Here is a 21,617-nt window from a genome sequence, read left to right on the forward strand (position 1 = left end):
TCGTTTTCCCGAGAGTGTGTCATTACGGCTAATAATGCGCGGGCTCACCTTCGCGGCGTGAGGCGCCTTGCGCTAATACGATGCTTCACAGAGGCGAGTCGCGCCGTACGTACAAACACATGGACTGCGGCGCAGGGAAAAAAAAGAACAACCCGGACCGAACGCAACGAGGTGTGAGGGGGAAAAAAAACAAAAAAAAACGACTAATCATCTTTTTTCCTCTGCTGTCGCACAAGACACAAAATGGCCCTTAAACCTTTTTCGGCTTAGAAGTGCAGGGACTGCTGGACTTATTTAGCAGAGAACACAGAAAAACAGGACGGAAAATGACTTTGAGAGGGCCGTTAAAGCATTTCCCAGAGCGATTCTTCTCCGCTCCACCCCGCCTCTCTCTCTCTCTCTCTCTCTTTCTGCCAGGCCTGCGTCTCCAGAACCTCGACCGTCAGCAAAAAGCGCAGCATCAGCGCCCACACTGCCCGCACAAACACAAACAGACGGGCGGTTTATTGGAGCCACGGGTAGGCCGCTGGGCTGAGGGTGTGACAGAATTAAACATGACCACTGTCACCAGGGCTCGGCTGTCCGTCAGGCCAAAACAAAGCTAATGTCTCCGAGTTGGTCGGGGGGGGATTGGGAGGATTGTTTGGCTGGTCCTCACACAGAGCACAGAAGCTGAACTCGGGCGTTCCTGCCGCAAAACTCCTCTTTTAAGCGCATGGGCTTTTTAACGCGGGTGCTATCAGTTAAAGTGTCAGTTAGACATATTCCTTGCACATTGTATCAATTACCAAGATATTCAATTTAAATTGCTTGAATTAAAAGCTACTATAACGCTATCCAAAGGAAGTCTGGCAAATTCAAACACATCCTACCCCTAGTGGGATGAGGCCAACTGTGTATAGGCTTGCCAGCATTCTTATGATGAGTTCCTTCTATCTTTTATTTTGACAGCAATTTAAACACACGAGTGACGTTAACATTCAACCTGAATTTCCAAAAAAAGTGTTGAGGCTGGTGTGACACACCATAAGTCGTATTTCCGCACAACGGGCCCGCATTTGGCAGAATATCTCCGGTGGGACGACAGCGCGAGACATCATCCAGCGATCGAGCGCATTATCTGCGGGCCGCAAGCGGGACTGGGATTGATGGACGACTTGTCTGCGAAGGACGTGACTGAAGCTCGCCGAGACAAGCGGCCCCAAATAGATTTGGGGATCGCGTGTCGGGCGGAAGCGGAGAAACTCTCACCGTGGGGGCGGGGACCGTTCGGGGGGAAATTTATACAGCCTCCCGGACCGGGTGGTTTTCTCCTCCCCTGCAAGCTTGCGTGATAATGGATGAGGGTCACAGGAGAAGCCATTAGGACTGAGGTTGCGGTTGTGACTGATGCATATTTATCAGCAGACACAAACTAATTCTGAGCGAGTTTTTTCACGTTAACTTCCGGGGCCCCCGTTTGCAATGCATCACTGTTGCTGGAAATCTCCGGCATGGGTTTTTGCATTTTTTTTCCCCCCAGGAATGATTTTTGGTAACGCCTTCAGATCATTTGTAGGCATTTGGTATTCAGGAGTGGGCCCAACACAAGTGGAAATCTGATCAAGTCCACCCACTTTCGAGTGGGGTGTAGGGCTGATGTGTGCATGACTTATGTGTTGATGAAAATGCGAATGTAAAAAGCAGTGCTGTGATTGATGAATGCTCTCTCGGAGCAGAGCAAATGGTCCTCCCTGGTGTTTTGTTAAGACTGCCCTACTTAGGGCCTGATTCAGTCTAACTGCAACATGTATATATATATATATATATATCTGTGTGTGTTTGTGCGTGCGTGTGTGTTTGGGACATAATGTTTGGGACAAAAACATGTTTTTCTTGATTTGCTTGTGCACTGCACAATTTTAGGTTTGTAATCAAACAATTCACATTGATGAAGTGCACATTCTCAGCTTTTATTTTAAGGTATTTTAATACACTTTGCTTTCGATTTGCTTGTGTACTGCACATATTATACATCGCCCCCTCCCTGCTGCCCCTCCCCACCCTTTCACAGATGTACATGAATATCAGACTCCTTTGTTGCTTTAACAGCATGTTTGGGATCATTGTCTTGCTGTAGGGGGAACCCTCATCCAATCAGTTTGGAGGCATTGGTTGAATTTGAGCAGTAGGTATAAAAAGTACTGTAATTTATACATGCTGAAACCTATTTAAAAATAAACTTAAATAAAAGCTGAGAATGTATACTTTAACCACGTGAATTGTCGACAAATATAAAATTGTGGAGTACAGAGCCAAAACAACAACAAAAAAAATGTCTTTGTCTTTATATACATATGTTACCCACACTGTCTCTCGTATACATTATGGAATAGTTGATGTTTAAAGTTTTAAACAATAAATGCATTATGCATAAAGGCTGTTTATTATGTATCTTTTTTGTATCGTTAGTCATTGATTTGAATGGTTTCTTTATATTTAGCTCATTCTTCACCTCTTTAATTTTGCATTAACAAATTTCACAAATGGTAATCAAAATAATTATGAAGCCATTTGCATTCTTTAGCTGCCAGTATATCATTTTTCACAAGGTTAGATGCAAATTGCAAAATTTACACATATAATTAGCTTATCCTATTGTTGCTTTTTACCTAAGCTTATTTTTCTTTTCAGGTGATATGTGATGTTAGCTTATTGCTAGCTATTATTAGAAAATCACAGTACATTTAATATGACACAGGAAGCATTTAGACCTGTTTTGTTAAATTATCATGTCATTGTTGTTCATTCAGACACTTTGAAATGTGTTCTGGAGAAATGGCACAAACGCAGTCTCTCTTCTATCCTGGCAGTCTATCCAGAAAATGAAAAAATAAGAAATATTACCATTTAAAATTATTAGTTATTTTTACTGGCACAACTTATTTGAATCTATTTCAAGCCTTCAAAGAGGTGTGAATGTTATAAATACTTCTGAGGTCACTTGTATAGAAACATCCAAAAATGCATGTATAATAATAATTTTCTGCTCTCAGGCATTTAACGTGAGATATTTTCAAACAACAGAAATCCCTTGAATTTCCAGGTAATTATTCTGAGACTGAGCTATTAATGAGCAAAAACAAAAACAACAATACAAACATACTGTATTCACCTTGAGAAAATCTTGTTCTCAGAGGTAATTCAAGTAATCCATTTGCTTTGGTTGAAAGATGCTAATGAAATTACACCAAATTAAACTTTTTCTGATCTTGGCCCAGATATTGTTTTGATCTCTGAACCTAACCCTAAACCTGATTTTGGCCTTACCGCTCACCCAAACCCTCATCCTAACCCTGTCCCTAAACCTGAGCCTATCCCAAGTCCTGTCCATGATAGCTTTCAGCCTAATTCTAATCCTTTGTTTGAATGCCACAGAGACTGCGACAGTGGCCATTGCATTGTTTTGCAAATAGATCTGTACCTGGCATGTGTAAGAAGTGTTCTCACTGAGATACCTGCTGGAGTTAAACAGATTACTCACTGCATAATGCAGGAAGGGGCCATCCTTAACTAGGCACACCATATAGACACACACACAATACCTGAGTTTCTGTGTCTGTCTCTGTGTGTGCGTGTGTGTGTGTGTGTGTGAGTGTGAGTGTGAGTGTGAGTGTGAGTGTGAGTGTGAGTGTGAGTGTGAGTGTGAGTGTGTGTGTGTGTGTGTGTGTGTGTGTGTGCGCGAGTGTTTGGGGGCAAAAAAGGGAGTGGTTAATCGCCAGATCGCATTTGTGAAAAAGGACCCCAAATAGAAAAGTAATAAAAGCTTTATTTATTCACCCACCATCAGTGACTGGCTGTCAGCAGCACAACACCTGAGACCACTAAGAACAGAGGGGCATAAATTCAGGCCTGAATCGCTAAAGACAGGTCTGACTCTATTACAGCCAATATGTGCCACTTAGCATCCAATTTACACCCCATCTGCCTTGCGTTTATGTCACCAGCACTACGCTTGGCCCTCCCTATAAATCACACCATTAGGCCTTACCATTATAATGCAACGCACCCATTATCAGGAGAACAATCATCATAACTTGCGTGCTATATAATCCTCTTTTTATGAATGCACCTTACATTGACATCTGTTTATTTATCTAAGACTGATGCCATTTCTATTTTGGAAGTAATGTTTTAATTGATTATGGTGACAAAAATGTTATAGTCACACGTAAGAAAACTATTATTATGAACAGTGCATACAGTATACCTATGTATACATGCATTTATATCTTGGTAGAATCTATGGACTGTTAATAACAAAACTACTCATCAAATAATAGTGGAATTTTGTCAATGTTGGAATACTGTGCCAGCTTACAAGCAGCTCAGAAATCTACTGGCCAGCTTTAAGAATTCTGAAAGCAAAACTTGCTGATGGACCCTCGAAAGCAATTCTATCATTAGTGCATTTCTGGGATCGCCGCTTTAAATCAGATCAGCTGTTTTATTTCTTCAAAATTCACCATAAACTTATAACCAATCACTCACTGAATCAACAAAAACACAATTGCTCAATCAATCAATCAATCAATCAATCAATCAATGTGTTGCATTTTCATGAATGAAATATAAATGGGAATTGTTTTCCAATGGAAGTTGACAAAGCAAAAAAAAACAAAACACATCTGGTAATAATGGATTAATGGATTAGATATTTATTTACCAAATGTGTCAATAATAAAAATGCCATTGTTGTCATTTTAAATAACTAAAACCACAGAAGTATTTCATCTTTAATCTCTTTATTATTATTATTATTATTATTATTATTATTATTATTATTATTATTATCTTAATAATCATCATCATCATTTTTCTTCAACTGCTTATAAAGTTTGAGTCTGGAATACATTTAAAAACCCTTCTTTCTAATTCCATTGGTCCAGTGCGTCGTGGCACTGCGGTAAAAAACGTGAAGTAACAAATAGATTTTGATTGATGGCTTGATTGGTTTAAAAATCAGTGGAGCATAATTGTACCTAATTTTGAACAGCGTGGGGCTGTTCGGCTATGCTGCAATTGTTTTTCTCCCTTCATTTGCCCATTACAATATATGACTGGCCTTTCAGAGCAGCTGCTTGATTCAATTTTCCTGTGTTAAAGAAAGTTGTCTGCAGTCTTTTATTATCTTGAAGTGTTTTGCTTTTTAGCCATGTCTCTGAAAAGCTCAGCCAGCACAGCCCTTTTGCTTAAAAGAAAAGAATAAACTTTAACAATATAAGAAGTCTTCTAAAAGTTTTCCAAGTTTCTGCTGCCATTCTTTTACGCATTTGAGATTGTTTTAAATTTTATTTTTCATCTTGAAATCCAGCAACGCTCATATTATATTTGGTCTACATCTTTGCTTTCTTACATTTAGGACATAATTAAACTACTTTTCATGCTTTCTATTGACAGTTTTCCCAATTAATGCAAGGAAGGATCAAAGGACTAAGTTATGATTCATTAAGTATCATATCCATTGTAAACACATACTGGTATGATGAAGTATGTCTTTAAAAAAATCAAAAAAAAAAAAAAAAACATTTATTCAATCACTCCCACAGTCCAAAGACATGCAGGTATTCATAGGTGTGAATGTGTGAGTGAATGGAATGTGTGCCCTTCGATAGATTGGCAACTGTCGCCCAATGTACGCTGGGGTAGGCTCCAGCACTCTTGTGAACCCGTCCAGAAATATGCACATATAGATAATGGATGGATGGGTCATACAATCAAGTTTGCAATAGTTGTAATAGTTCACATCAATCAAAAAGCCTTCACTTTGTCAGATATCAAATAATTTTCCACTAAACATTTTGCTCATTAAAACATCAAAACACATCTTTATATGAAGATAAATGCTCTGTATATTGGAGAAGATAGACAACATTCCCCTTTAAAATTGTATGTATAAAGGGTTAAATATTTGATCCCCGGCCCAACATTTACTATGACAGGAAGGACAAATTACATGTCTTTTGAACACTTGTTTAAGTTTCCTCATGACTTCAGTTAAAAACATTGTAGGACAATAGACACTGGAACTGTTAACGCGTGTCATTATGTGCAACTATAAGAAAACTAACAGCATAAGTTTGCCCTATAATTTTTTTTTCTCCCTCTATGGGCTATGAGATTGAAAAAGGGCTAGGACATTAGGCCTCTCTCTGCCGCGATTTCACGTAGAGCAAGTGAAAAAGGATGTTTGTTGGACACGGTGAACAGGATAACTACTGCGCACATATCCCCTGTGGCAGTGCACCACTTTCAGCTCACGGCGGGGGCGTAGGGTTAGCAGGTGCAACAGGTGCAGCTGCACCTGGGCCCAGAGGGGTCCGGCTATGCCACTGGCCCATGGTGTTTGCAGCTTTGTGATACCTTTCATTACCCATGCTGCTTCTGAAAGGGGAGGGGCATGGGGGGCATTATGGGAGTAAATTGTAAATTACCATAAAAGAAACCCCCCCCCCCCAACATTTTTTCTGCCAGCTGTCAGTAGCTCCCCCTCCCCTTATTTAAAAAAAAAAATGAATGCAATACACTGTGTCTAATGCAATGTGAGCATGTCACGGCAGGTTTGAGTCCATTGTCACAGGGAACCTCTAATGAAAATGAAAAACCATGAACTCAAAAATGCGCAGGATGCTAATTTAAGACCATATAGAGTTGAGTTTCTGTTTCCCCCCTAGGGGAAAAGAAAACAGAGAGGCAACATGGGTAATGAAAAGTGTCTCAAAACGGCATTCTCACCACGGCCTATCATTGCAATACTGCCACAGGGGATATGTGTGCTATAGTTATCCTTTACAGTGTTCCCACAAACATCCTTTTTTTTTTACTGTAGCTATGTGAAATCACAGCAAAAAGATGCCTAATGTCCTACCCTTTTTCAAACTCATAGCCTAAAGGGGAACGGTTTGAGAGTTGTTTCGCATACATAATGAAAGGGAAAAGAATCATCTCCATGCCGTCTGTATGGGTGATGCAAATTCAATATTCAAGGTAATCAACAAGGGCAGGCTAAGAATGACAATGGCAATGATGACAAAGACTGAATAAATAAAGAAATAAACGTTGAAGCATTTGAAGGAGATTATGTTGTAAGGAACAAAATGCATCCCCCAATATGAATTGATTTTATTCAATTTGTGACACCAAAATTCACTCCTGCGTGCCTAATTCTACACGTACCAATGTGCTGTGCCTCTTGTGGGCTGACTGGACTCAGCCCACAAGAGGGACACAGTATTGTGTCATTGTATCAGTGGACTGTCCTGCAGAGCACTTTGGTGACACTGCAACACTCCAGAACCTTCCCTTTCAGAAGTGTGCGGGAACATCACCACTTTCTGCGAGACAAACAGGAAGGTGTAAGGAACCAGGCCAACCTGTTGTGTGGGCTGCTCTGTTCTGAATTAAGCTGTATTTTTGTTCTTAGTTCTAACAGGTTGTTTGTGGGTCTGAATCCACAAGCATGGCTTACCCGTTTTCTGGCTCAGTACAGCCTGCAGTGGATTTTAATGAAAACAAATCCCTTCTATCTGCAAAATGCATGGTTGGCAGGCATGTTAACAGGCCACTGGGCAGAGATAAAGTGGTCATAGGCTCTGTCTGGGTGCAGATTTCCCATCATCCCTTGCGTTTCCCATTAGGTTCCAGCTGCTTTTATCTCCCTCAGACGAACGGCCTCACTTCCGGAGCCCCTCGAAGCCAATGAGGCAGGGCAACGATGGAACTCATTAGAGTGTTTATTATAACGCACAACAATGGTATTTATAATCGCGCTTAACAAATATGGATACAAGTCTATTTATAATGTACTTAAAAGCCATACCATTGTACGGTTTCCTTCCTCTCCCTCATCGCGAATAATCACATAGCCCTCCAGACTGCACAATATGCAGCTACTGTATGCTAATATCCTCTTTCTGCATGACAGCCTGCCCCAGAATTGTCTATCACTGTAGTCAATTTAAAGCAATAAATAAACGTGTTTGACTATCTGTGTGCGTGTGTGTGTGTGTATGTGTGTACGTGTGAAAGCAGTAGCGGCGCCAGAGTTACAATCATGGGTGTACCAGAGACATTTGCGAGAGGGGTGGGGGGTGCGATCACAGGATGGTGGCAGCCGGGTGGGGGAGGGGGGGGGGGGACTTTCATTTTTTGAATGTACTTATCAAAAACTGGGTGTGCCAGGACATGATACAGTGTGCTGCTGCCATTGTGTGATAGGGAGAGAGACACTTTCCTTAATTACAATTACTGCATATTCATCTCATTTCTCTGACTATGCTTTTCTGTGTTTGTGATAATCAGTATCTTTCTATTGCCATAAACACCCCCCGTGTGCAATGCTACACACATGGGAAACGTCTGGAAAGTAGCAGTTCATTAAAAAAAAAAAAAAACGTCTGGGAAATTGAAACGGCAATCAATAGTCAGGGGGGGCAAGGTTTCTGCACCTTGTGTAATAGAATTTCAGCGCACAGTAACCTGAGATATTCTAACATTTTCTCTTTTTTTAAAATTGCGCCCTGAAGCTCAGGTGTTTCTGGCAAAGCTGGATCTGCCTCTCCATTCATTTGGAGGAAGTCCATGTTAAGACTCTTTAGTTTATTGGCTCTTCGGAAGGACTGAAGGAATACAATCTCAAATGAATCTAAATAAGCAAACAGAACAGTATTTCAATAGACATAAAAAATGATTTTTCAGGGTTTTTGTGGAAGAAAGCCACATCTCTTATTTCTTATTGTATTTTAGTCTGTTAGAGCCATGCATTCTGTATATATATATATATATATATATATATATACATATATATATATTTATCATTACATATTGTGTATGTGAAATGCATTATTGCACTCCCAGGATGAACAATGGTTCCCTGCCGACGTCCATGATTTAAACAAATAAGCAAATACAAAAAAATAAGAAATAAAAATAAATTTTGCCCCTGCCCCAAAAAATGTTTGTTTTTTTCATGATTATTTTAATGAATTTTTTGGTGGAATGCTACAGCAGTATAAACATGAGCAGGTGTTGCCTCTGCAGTGCCGGGGTTTGCCAGGTTTGCTCAGAGTGCTGTACGGAGCATTAAAACCATTAGCGCTGTTTTACCTAGAAGGCCAGATCAAGTTAATGTTGTGTGCTGTAGCAGAAGGAGAGTCAACGACGCTCCGGGAGGGACAATGAGACGTGGAGAGTCCTGGCATTATGATTACATCATCAATATATTTCCCCCCCGCCCGCGATGTGCAGCCTGCCAAGGGTGACCGACACTGCAAACTGTCGACTCAGAGGGAAAGAAATAATAATATCGCAATACTGAATCGACAAATTCATTAACAAAGGAAACCAAATTCTACGCTGCTTAAGTAACAGAGGAAGCAAAACGGGCGCAGCTGTGGAGAGGGGTGAAGGGGGAGACCCGTGTCACACATTCTGATGGAGGGCCGGTTTTGAAGCTCTTTGCTAAACCGCGGCTAGCGGCGGCTGTCCGGTGGAGCGGGCTGTTAAAAAACTGTTTACAGGGACGCCGACGCGCCAGCTGTGCGAGATGCGACGGCCGCCGCGGCTCTGCCGCAGGGCTGCGGAGAGCAGGGAATCGCCGGCTGGCTGCGGGCTTTGCGGGCTTTTCAGAGGGGACGCATCAAAGTCCGCCCGTTTCCAATTGACAGCGCGCGTTGCAGCCACAGGAGGGGTTTCGCAAATTGCGACTGCGTCAACTTGTGTTACAAATCGAGGATTAAATCATAAAATGGAGATAAAACGCTGTTTATCCAGGTATCACCGTTGATCCAAAAAAACAAGAAAATCAGCACTGGGAATCAAACCCTTGTAACACATTATTAGATTATTAAAAACGTCTAAAAGGCTTGAATAGAGAATACTCCCTGGCGCGATGGGGATCTGCTACAAATGAGCTCTGTCTGCTGTAGTTGGCGCTCGCCCCGTGGAACACTGTAAACATTGTGCAATATCATGTTACCTGACCCAGAATCCCTGGCTCGGGAGATCAATGATTAAAGCAGCCTCTTAACACAGACAAGGTTCCAGCCAGCGGTGTAGAAAAGTGCTTATGACAATGGACACTTAACCTGAAGGTCATAAGTTTGAGGACCGATGCTGCAGAGAGAGAGAGGCCCCTGAATTATTCCTGTGAAAAAGCAGAGAAAGAAATGCACAGCAGTGTGGTAAACATAAAATATCCGTGGGCTGACAAACAGCCTATGGCAAAAGCATGGAGATGCACACACATAAAGCAACGCGTGTACAAAGGTGTTGAAGTCGCTCTCAGCTGAATACGTACAGTACATACAGGCAACGGTGATTAATTAATTACACAGCAGGATTGCCATAAGGACAAATAAATGCAAGATCTATGGGAAGGGAAAGGCAGAACAGTGCAAACCTGTACAGAGTGCCTGACATGAGCAGAGTGCAGTTCACAAGCTAGCAATGTTCTGGGGCTAACTGAGGGAGCCTATAAATGTGAACATAGAAAAATGCTGCTGCACCATGGAAATTGGTACCTGTGACAAAAAAATAATAATACGAAATTGCTTCTCTTCTTGTAACATACAGTATTGTTCAAGTTTTGGTTCAGAGTGGGATAATTTAAATTATTTTTTAAAAACATCTTAAAGTTGTTTTTGGAATTGAAAACATTTGGGTCCAAATGAAGTTCTATTAAGATGGTAAGAGAACCATCAGTGAAAGAGTAATGGCAAATGGCTTCCTTTAGCTTACAGTGACAGGCTTCCAAAAACATTCATTCTGACAACACTCCAAAATTATGCCCAATTCTCCTCTCTGTTTTATAAAACATTCCAACAGGAGGACAGCATTATGAATTTTAACTAAAAAAAGACACCGTGGTTAAAGGCTCGTTTTACATTTGTATTTCTTTTCAGAAACAATCAGGGACAAATAACGAGTTGCATAATTTCCTTTTTTAATATTTTGACTGACGGCAAGTTCTGCTAACTCCTTAATTTAAGTTGAAATAGCACATCAATTTTTCATTATAGAATGCTACCTTTTTGGTGTGCTGCAGGGGTACATTTCATGTCTAACTTTTTCATTGCTGCATCAAAGAAATTTAATTATTTTGTCTTGACTGGTTCATATTAAGAAATAAAGGCCTCTTTCTTCCATGTTGGAGAAGTTATGTTGAAATATGTCAAGACTATACAAGCTACCCTTCAAAACAAATAAGGTAAAAAAAAAACAAACGGTAACCTGAAATGAAATAAAAGTTAACAGCTTTTTGAGCCATCCAGCTGGTTTTCTATAAATATGTTAAAGAAGAAATTAGAATATAAATTATAATGACTGAGATGCAGGCGGTAAACAAAATAGAACAAAATAGAGTCTACTAGTGCCTGAAGGAGGAGGAATGTGACACCACTCATCCATGAGAATGTCAATCAACTCACATTTAGTTAATGGAAGTGGAAAGGACATGGTTGTCTCAGACATGGTTCCAGAATGCCTCATAAAATGCGAGGCTAGGTTCTGATCTGCCGACTGAGAAGGCTGTGACAGATATGGATAACGTGTTTCTTCTGAAGCTATCGGACGGCTACTCATGGTCTATGGATGTGTGAGGCATTGTCATCCTGAAAGTCAGCCTCCTGAAAGTCAGGAGAAACTGCTGCTTTAGCAGGAGTACTGTTGAGTAACAATTGACACCAACCTTGTCTTATACGTGTTTGAGTTCTCCCAAGTGATGCCAGGAAGATGTACCCCAAACCAACAAGGAACCCCTAGAACCCTTTCTTCTGTTATCTCACTGGTTTGCTTACAATTTTGTTGATTATTTGTCCTGCAACTTCATGTTCTGCACATAGCTGTATATGAAGAGATAAGAACCATAAACCAATGTTATTTTTCTGGAAATTATTCCCATTAAATGACAGGCAATGGAAACTTTGAGTCATATGTTTGTTAGGTTCTTTGTTGTTCCACAGGTATAAGCTAACAATAGCACCGTTGCTCATGGAAACCGCATGGATGCATACCGTTAAATCACATCATTTCATTGGAGAGATGAAAGAGAGAGCACAATAACAATTCTGAAAAAAGCACACATTTCAGAACACTGAAAAAGCATTATCTGGAAAATATTATTCACACACGCACACACACACACGCATACGCACACATGTATGCGCACACACACACAATTTTGGTGCTTTGGCATTTGCTTTGGATGAACTTAAACAATGCCAAAATATAAAGTGTACTAAAATCTGTTGCATTGCAAAATATTATTAAAATCTCTCTTTTTCGCTGTAAATGATACATACAACAAGTACATATCATTTACCAGAGATTTGAAACACTGTTGGATTGTTGAGTCACTGAGGCTATGGATGTAACCCTTAGAGTACTGATTCACCAGAGTACTGTTTCCTCAAGACAAAAGATATCACTATCAATGTTAAAAAAGCAAGCAACAAAATCAGTTGTTGGCTATATCCTCAAAATGGAGTCCCAAGTATGTATTTGGGTATACAACCATTGAAAACACATACGCGTTTATTAGATTATTAAGCATGTCAAATCCTAAATAAATGGAGCTGTTACTATGGTGACCTTGTGGCCTTCAGCTTTCTCCCCCAAGGTGAGGTGGGGAGGGCTGGCGGGTTTGGTTCATGTAATTAAAATTCTCTGATGGAACTGTCTGATGTAGTGCGCTCATTACACCTTTTTTTCCCAGAATGCTTTGTTTGTTCCTATCTCAGTGTGTGCCCGCCTTTCTCCGCCACATTTGCAAGCCTGAATGAGAAATCTCAACCGCTCGCATTTCATACAGCCAACTGTGCTCGCTGAGACAAATGTGTTTATTTTCAGTGACTTGGCAGCTTACTGCAGACTAGACTATTACAATTTATCTCAAATATGGTGCCATATGACACACATGTGGCTGGTTAACTGGCTTTCGCAATGTTATTTGCCACTAGTGACGCGCATGAAAAATCCTTACTTAATCCTGTCTTCAAATTGATCAGTAGTGTTTTTTTTCTTTAGAGTAAAACGTTGAAAAAAAAAAAAAAAATTCCATTCTGGTGTGAACACAACCTGAGCTTAAATAAAAAAGAGTTATAGTTGTTTTCTTATCCATCCGATAGTAGTTATTGCCGCTGCTGCATGTGTAACTTGTATTGGACATTACAGGGAAATACTTCCTAAACTAACAAATAGGGCATTTTGGGCTGTGAAACAAGCACTGATGTAATTTGGGTTACTGACTAATGTCAATTACCAGCATAAGCATCAAGCCAGTTCTAAAATGACTAACAACAACAGCTAGTAATACACTGATAAACACAAGTATATTTACAAACGCGCATGAGTAAACACACACGTCGTGCATGTGTGCACACGTGCATACATGCGCATGCAAGCATACGTGCGCATGTGTTCCTGTGCATGTGTGTGTGTGTGAGTGTATGCATGTGCATGCGTTTGCATGAATGTGAGTATGTGTGTGTGTGTGTGAGTGCATGCATGTGCGTGTGCGCACATGCGTAGGAGGGCTCTGTATTGATTGGTCCACTGCCCAGCCATGTCTCTCCTGCTGAGTGATCTGCAGACGACGGGCGCAGACTTACCCCCTCACCTCTGCCGAAGAGCAGCAGGTGCACAGCCAGCTGTCATCAGCTCAGAGACGGAGAGACCTTGCGTTTGAAGGGCAACTGCATCCGGGAGACGATGATGTCACAGTAGGTCTCCTGCACTGGGGGAGACAGCTGCTGCTGTGGCAACACAGGTCACCTCATGGGGCATCATACCAAGGGTGGGGGGGGGCATTCCAACTCTGTTCCCTGTACATCCAAGGCCAATTGCACACAACATAACGACCATGAGTAAACTACCTCTGAATATTACACATGGTTGCACAATGCTTATGTAATACCAAGATCATACTGTCAACAGCTAAATAAATAAATAAATAAATACATAAATAAATAAATAAATGTCACACTATAGCTTAGTGGTGGCAGTGAGCAAGTTGGAGTAAGATTTTTTTTTTAAATTGCTACACCTTGCCCAACCCCTAACTCTTCTCCGGCTCAGTGTCAGGTTTCTATGGTGTTTATGGTGTTCGATCAGACAAATACCAATAATATGCACTTGGCTGGAAAATATTTAACACAAAACACTAAAACATAGTTTCAAGCTGAGTTTTAATATAAGAAGTGATGAAAGCTCATTAACCTATTCAGCATAATTAACAAAATAAATAGTAATAATAATAATAATAATAATCGTGCATATTTTTAAGCAATGATACATTATATCATTGTTTATGATTAAGCATGCGTTACTTTACTTAAGGAAGTATAATCTGTACACAGATTTATTTGTTTCAAGGTGAAAAATGTATAAAATGCAAAAATCTCCCACCTTTATCTAAACATGAATGCAACAAATGCACTATGTTGTATTGGTGTAGAGAATGTGCTGTGGTTATTGTTTCCAGTCTAATGAAATAAAGAGAGGCTGTCTGAGTTTACAGGTCAGGCGGCATTGGTCTCTGGAGTGTGTCTCACTGAGCCTCGCCCTTTGGCACATGCATCTCTTATTTACCCAGATACCAGCCTCCCGGGCTTTCCATTGGCATGGCGACGGGTCCCCCTCGACGTTCCGCCTGCCATTCGCTAAGAGACTCTTCCTGTAGGCTGACCTGTTTACTGTATCGTTCTCAAGCAGTGCTTTGAAATATCTTTTATGTATATCTGAAACAGCAAAGTAGAGCAAGAAATGAAGACTTTCATATCACGAGACATTTGGTACGTGCTGTTTATCGTCAGAGTGAACAGAATTTATAAATGTGTTATTTATACATTTAGTAGGCAGACGGCCTTTCATGAGGGCATGTTGTCTATTTAAGTCTGCACTGCAACCTCATCATATCTAGAACATGTGAATTGAAGCTCGTGATTCTGGGGCACGAAATACATTTTTTGAAAAAGCAACATTTGGGCAACATTTGCAGGCTCACGTCCCCTGCAGTACACTGCATCTGCAGACAGGGGCACTGTTGTGTCAGTCTCTATAAGAAAAACTTCACGACACATTCTGTCTAAAAATATTTACTGAGGCTTTCATGCCATACCGCTTGCCCTTCAAACGTAGAAAGCTTTCTAAAAATGTATCATTTAGTAATAGATTTGCCACTTTTTATGAACTGACCAAATTACAATTCAATATATTTGTAACTTTCATAAATTTATATTAATATCTGAAGCAATCTGAACATAAAAAAACATGCCAAAATTTTAACTGACAAGGCAAATGGAGATGACATTATAATATTATAGTGGAAAGGATAGTAGTCAGTGAGTTCCATAAACATTTTGTGACAGTTTATTAGGCCTTTCTGCAGAAACATCACCCCATGCTTAATATTTCACCACAGAGCTGCATTCCTATACAATATATCCAAAGCCAAGCTGTGTATGTGTGAGAGAATCTCAGACTGAATTATTGAATAAAACGGCTCATGGTAGGCCCTGCTCTTTGAATGAAAGAGGAACGCATTATTAGCAGAACTGAAGTCTGTTTTAATTGGCTGATTCCTTATGTATAGGACCAGTGTGCAGGTGTACAGTAGCATTGACCTATATATTTCATATTACCAAGTCCATAGGAAAGGAGATACAGAAAGTACACTTATTCCCAGAAAAGAGTGTTTGTAGACACACAAATAAATAAATAAATAAATAAATAAATAACACAATGTGTGAGAAACATATTTTCCAAGGCTACGCTTAAGCAAAAAAGTATCAAACAAGAATGTACATACATTTTCCCATTTACAAGTTTTCCCCAAATTCTACAGTAGACATTCCTGATACCACTTTTCTTTTTAATGTACAGTACATTTCAATAAATAAATAAATACTGTCCATATATCTCATATGTGTTGAAATCAGTACTATATGTTTGAGATGAAGTCAGGAAATATTTTAAAAATTCAACTCCTAAAGTGTAGGAGTCTTTAAAGCTAGTGTTGCTATGCGCTGCTAGAGATTATTAAAGATAGTCACACTTTAGTTTTTAATTTCATTCTGGATTCCTTTCACCGAGAACCAGTTTAGTTTTTGCATATTAATGGCTAAAACACATTTGTGCATGCATGTCATTCTGCTTCAAAACCCGGCCCTATCTATCAGAATGCCCTCCGGTCCTTGTTAAGTCACAGCAGTGTTCGTCCTCAGTTTTACAGATGCCGTTCGTTCAGGGGTCTGATTTCTAACAGACACGCTTAGCCCAGGTGGGAAAAAAAAGAATAGAACAAAAGAAACAGCTGCGGAAGAGAGAGAGAGAAAAAAAAGTAAACTCCCGAGGGTGAGAGAAAGTGGTGAGAGAACGAGTGTAGCTATTTATTCCCCTCCTGCACCCAATTCAGCAACTGAAAAACCAGAGGGAAAGGAAGATTAAAATAAATAAATAAAAATCAGCCAAAAACCCTGATGTAGACAGCTCACCCTATCTTTAGAACAGGGCAAGGGAATAAATCTATTCCACGCATGTCTCCCCCTAGAGGACAGAGGTATAATTGATAGTGGTGTGCTTCCCCTCTGTCTGCTAGACAAACTCTTTCAAACCCAGAAATTTTTACAGACAATTTTACACCAACTCTCTTTATAATGGCTTTGCCTTAAAATGTACTTGATTGGATGACATTTCCAACACTATTTTGCACAAAATGACTGATTACATTTTTCCTTTTTTTGAATTGTGAAGTAGGCAGTGGCCCCCTTGCCATCAAAGCAGAGCGGAGAACAGAAACTTCCTTGTAAATTATATGGTAATATTAGACTCCCCTGATCTGATCTAATATTTTATTTGAAGACGACAACACATACATCCAATAAAATATTCAAACGCCACTTGACCCTCAGTGCAGATAGGAATGCCATTTCTCTGCTCACATCTGAAGATATTAGTTATCAAAACAACCATCATCATATTTATCTTTTGATAGAAGCCAATAAATAAAGACTATGCTTCAAGCGCTAGATAGCCCGGGTGAAGAGGCAAGGACAGTCCTGGCAGGGCTCCAGATAATGGTTGATACAAACTGGATTAAAACAGATGCTAGCCATGGCACTGTGTGTTCAACCGCTCAGAAAAGCAACAAAAATTGCCTTTCATATACACTTAAGGAAAACAACAAAAACTCCCGGTCAACTTACAGTCAAATGCTAGGCAAAGTCCAGAGCTGGAATCCCACATGATTTCTCTGATAAAAAAAAGCTCTTCTTTGAATAGTATCATCATGCAAGACAGCCAATTAATCATTACATTTTCTGTCTTGGACTATTGGACTAATCAGGTGTAGGAGACAGCAGTGTCCTTCAGTCTTTGTCTGACTGCGGAATGAGTATCTCCCTCTAAGAGGTTACAGTACCTAGGTTTAGCCACTGACACTGTTACAGGCACTATTAACCCACCATCTGCATTGCTCGGTTTTCTTTCTTTCTTTCATTATTTATATCCTTTTTATCTTCATTGGTTACCATTGAGGATGGTTTTTCTGAAATGTTAATGAATGGGGCAACTGGCAAGCATAAAAAGCAGAGGGCAGGGAATGGAGTGAGGGGGGGGGGGGGGGGGTTGTTGGGGGGAGATAAAAAGGAACATTCACCTTTCACCAAAAGACAAAACTGTAGTTGCTCAGAGTATCATGCCATGGTACACTTGCTCATGGCTGTGTTCCACCACCACAATGACTCCAAGAGTGCGTATGTGTCCATGCGTGTGTGTGTGCATAGTGTTAGAGACAGATAGATACAGAGAGAAAGCGAGAGAGAGAGAGAGAGAGAGAGAGAGAGAGAGAGAGAGAGAGAGAGAGAGAGAGAGAGAGAGAGAGAGAGAGAGAGAGAGAGAGAGAGAGAGAGAGAGAGAGATTAATCAAATGGAAACAAAATACAAACACCACTGATTAATGGGATTAAATGTTATGAAGAGAGTGGAACTGCATCATGAACAACATCTTTTTTTGTTGAATTCCGAAGGCAGTTGGGGGGCTGGGGATTCTTATTTTTGCTTCACTTTATGTTCTTTTTCTCCCAGTTTTGATATATTGTTCGGTCACCAGATGCATTCATCTACACACTCGCTTTATCATGTACACACAATATGTCGGAATGTAGAAAAGTTAAGAAAAATATAAAAAATACCTATAAAAAAAAAAAATAATGTTAATAACCCGAACCTTGCTGCCCTTGTTGTTGTGGATGTTGGATGATCCTTCCAAAGCCCCTGATTCCCTGGATGCATATGGTAAAGAAAATAGATTTTACTGCTCTTTGATTCATGCCCTAAAATTAATCTTGGACTTTGCTATGTTGTTAAAGGGGATAAATGCATTTGGGCCCCTGCATTTAAAGGGCCCGTATAGACGGAGACATCAAGGGTTTCTAAAATACCAAGATGCGTTTGAATTTTCTTTTGCTCGTTAGCTGTTCTTCCAGCCAAATACTTGATTTTGCAGAAAAAACTGCCAGTTGAAATCATTTCATTAAATCTGTCCTCTATGTGTAATCAAATTCTGTTTCAATTACAGTGTGCATTAGGCATGCTGCCTAGTATTTAGTTGTGCTTTCCTGTTGCAGCATACCTGCTGTGTTAATGATGCAGTCAAACTGAAATTCACTTATTAGCTAGCGTCTTATGAATAAATAAATAAATAAATAAATAAAGACACAAGACAGAGACAGCCATGAAAAGCCTTTTCAGAGTCCCAGGAAGGAGCAAGCCATCCCAAGCTACATGCACAGCCCTATATAACTCTGAATAGCTGGACCCAGCCTTTCAGAGTTGCCAGAGGAAAAATCCCCCTCCCACAGGTATGTTAAATTTGTGAACTTTGAAAGAAACATTACACATACAAAAATACATTTTTGTCACATTTTGGATTCCATTTGATGCGCCCAAATCTTTTCTTTTCTTGTTGTTTTGTTTCCCCATTTCTGAAACCCTGACATGTTTATTTGCCATCCTTACACAGGCTGTTCTGGGAACACCTTTTAGCGATCTATAACCATGTCATGCTTGCTTGAGGGAAAAGCAGAGCACCTGACAGGCAGACTACAATCACTACACTGATAAGTGTCCTATCAATCAAAAGTATGACCATACTGAAAGTCAATAGAAGCATATTTTTTTCATTATGCTAATGTAAATGGAATATCTTGTCTAGCTAAATAAAAACACTTGGAGTCTTCCAAAAAACATTGCTGGGCTGCCAACATGAGGTAATTCTAATAATTAGTTTATGTGATAAATTTATCTTCTTTGATAAAACATTTACAAAAACCATATAATTAACAACACAAATCATAGCGCTGTAAACACATAATGACAGTAAATTAGATAGCCAAAATGGATTAAAAAAAAAAAAAACAAAACAAAACAAAAAAGTCAAATAAATAAATAAATAAAAATGATTTTCTAATTAAAGTATGAAGATTAAATTGTTTGTCATCAGCATGATCAAAAAAGTAGCTGTCAGTATACATGAAAGTATATTAGACAAAGAAGCTGTACTTCAGTGCTTCATGTTAATAATATTATGGGACATGTATTTCACACTGGTGAATGCTACAAAGTCATTTGCATGTTGAAGGCAGCCTCACAGAATCAAAGAACCGCACTACGGAAGACCAAGGCAGGGAAAACCCCAAACTAGAGACAGGCGATGTCTGTAATATGCTTATACATTGTTACATGTTTCTGGCCCTCCCTAATGGGTTTTGTCTGTCTTTTGTACCCCCCCCCCCCCCCAGTCTTGTCCTGATACATATGAGAAGAATATCACTCTAGCTACTGATGGCTGACTGCTGAACACGAATATGGATTTAGGTTTGGAATCTCTGTGATAGAAAACCACATCTCTCATTGCTGATGTTCCATTTCTTACAGGCTGCTTTGATGTGTAGGCCCACTGCAGAGAACTCTCTTGAACAATGATCAAAAGAGCAGACCCCAGCTCTTAAGGGAATTGTAAGGAGGAACCAGACATTTATGTGCTGATGGCTTTAAAAAAACAAATTTAATCATGGTTTATATTAATATACTTACAATAATCCTGGCTAATATACTTAGCAGGGAAAAAAGTGAAATGTGTTTTTTAATGTAAAAAGACTGACATTTTATTACAGTTTCAATGGGCAAAACTCCTTCCACCACCAGCCACTAGAGGCAGAATGTCAGTTTCCACAGCATTCACAAAATGAAAGACTACTGTGCTTCAACACCATTCTCTCTTAAACTGGGATCCAGTTAATAATACACACCAGTGACTGCATCCCAACTCCCCCTCTCACTATGCTATGTGATCTGAGCAGTTGCTATTGTCATCACCAGGTTGTCACAAATCTTGACTCGAGTAAGAAATTGTTCATAGCAGTGAAAAGTAGAATAGAGCTTCACTGATCCAGAGCAAAATGGTGTTGCCCATTCAATTGTATCAACATGCATGAAGCCTTGACAGAGGACCTTAATTTCCATTAGAAATGGTAGAGTGAAGCTTTCATGGGCCTTAGAATGGACAGAAAAATCATTTATAATTAAGAGCTCACTAGCTTGAGATAATCACAAGGTGGCAGTGTTCAGAAATAGGGGGGCTTTTAATTGATTAGCGGTGATGGACAGTGCTTAGTAAGAATCGCCCTATAGGTTTCTCTGTTAGTCTCTCATCCTAAATTCAGCACTGTTAGCTTCATCTATGCAAGAAAAAGGCACAGGATGTATAGTTAGTGGCCATTTATATCATAAGATTTAAAAAAATATGGTATTATTATTTATGCAAGCTGTACTGCAGATTTACTGTAATTATACTGAATATTATGCATTATTAATGCATTCATTTAACATATTATAAATAAGAAATATAGTGTGCGTCTACATTTGCAGCTTTATTCAGTTTTATTATTTATTGGATGATTTGCAAAACACAATTTTGCAATGACCAAGCTCAATAGATGGGTTCTACTGTATTTAAGTCATTAGACTGTCCACTGTGATGTTTCTGATACAAAGCTGTCTCAGGCCTGGTACATGGCACATGGAGTGACATGACTCACCTGCAGTATCGGATGAAAGGACTAAAAAAGGCCAAATGTAATGAAGGTTTTTTTGATAATGCACTATTCGCTCAAGCAAAATCCAGGATTGTTAGGAACTCTGGTAACCATGGAAGCTCAGAGCACCCCTTGCAATAACTATAATCATGACAGTTGCCAGTGGATTAGCTGGATGCTAAATCCAGCAGGGTTTCAGAAACCGACAAAAAGACTTCTGACCCTCAGTACAGGGGACACTGTTAGGCATCACATCCACTATTCACTAAACATTGTGTTAACAGCAGCTGCCAACAAAAGGTACTTTACTTTAAAACAATGCCTCAGACCTGTTAAAAAAAGAAAGAAGAAAAAAGATGTGTATTGTTCATATTATTGACTGTTCATTTGAGCCAGTTTCTGCTACCTGTTAGTATTCCTTTTGTCAGTGCAAAAATATAAGGATCGATATATATATTTTTTTTTATTGTAAAAAAGGCAAACCCC

The sequence above is a fragment of the Anguilla rostrata genome, chromosome 3 (genome assembly GCF_018555375.3).
Source record: "Anguilla rostrata isolate EN2019 chromosome 3, ASM1855537v3, whole genome shotgun sequence".
Lineage (NCBI taxonomy): Eukaryota > Metazoa > Chordata > Actinopteri > Anguilliformes > Anguillidae > Anguilla > Anguilla rostrata.